Source organism: Sebastes umbrosus, chromosome 16, assembly GCF_015220745.1.
Source record: "Sebastes umbrosus isolate fSebUmb1 chromosome 16, fSebUmb1.pri, whole genome shotgun sequence".
NCBI classification, from domain to species: domain Eukaryota; kingdom Metazoa; phylum Chordata; class Actinopteri; order Perciformes; family Sebastidae; genus Sebastes; species Sebastes umbrosus.
In genome coordinates this window covers 9,044,250-9,045,067 of record NC_051284.1, presented here as the reverse complement: position 1 = coordinate 9,045,067, position 818 = coordinate 9,044,250, and positions in this window count along the sequence as shown.

Sequence of the window (818 nt, the reverse complement as noted above, 5' to 3'; positions counted from 1 at the left end):
TTAAAGGTCCCATATTATGCTCATTTTCAGGTTCAAACTTTTATTTTGTGTTTCTACTAGAACATGTTTACATGCTGTAATGTTCAAATAAAACTTTGGGGCTCATACCGTCAGCCTGAATATGCCTGTATGTACCCCTTTGTCTGAAACGCTCCGTTTTAGCCATGGATGTATTAAAAGAACTGGATACAGCGTTGGAGGCGGGGCCCCGGTCATTCCTATGAGAGCTGCTCATTGGCACATGAAGCCTAAATGGCTCGACTTCCGTCTTGAAAAGTACCCGTATCTTGTCGTCTCTTGGGCAACTGGGACATGCGCAGTAGCATCTGCTCGGTCACATGACTCAGTCACGGGGTCCCGACGTCCCGACGTCACGACGTCGTCACGGCTTTGCGCTCCAGCCTCGGTCTGGGTCTCACTCACATGAACGGAGGAAGGGAAATAACTCTGGATTCAGCTATTTGTGCATTTTACAACTTTAAAAACTTTATTTTTTAAATAAGGACTATTAGAGTGTTCGTACTGGGAAGTTGATTCACCTAAAAAAAATTATCTGCTGAGTTACAGACGTCTCTTTCCCAATGTAAGTCCATGGGGAAAAGTATTTTTGGGCTAAACGGCATCACGTGACTGACACAGAAGTTTGGCCACTACGAAAGTCCGGATCCTCGACTGGAGCTAAGCCTGGGGGCTTGGTTTTAGCGCATTTTGACGGAATTGCAATAGAATTGCGTTGCTAGGCAACAGCTTGGGTCCATGTGTACTGCCTGTCAGCTGATGACATTCACATACACTGCAACCAGGTAATAAACTGGGAC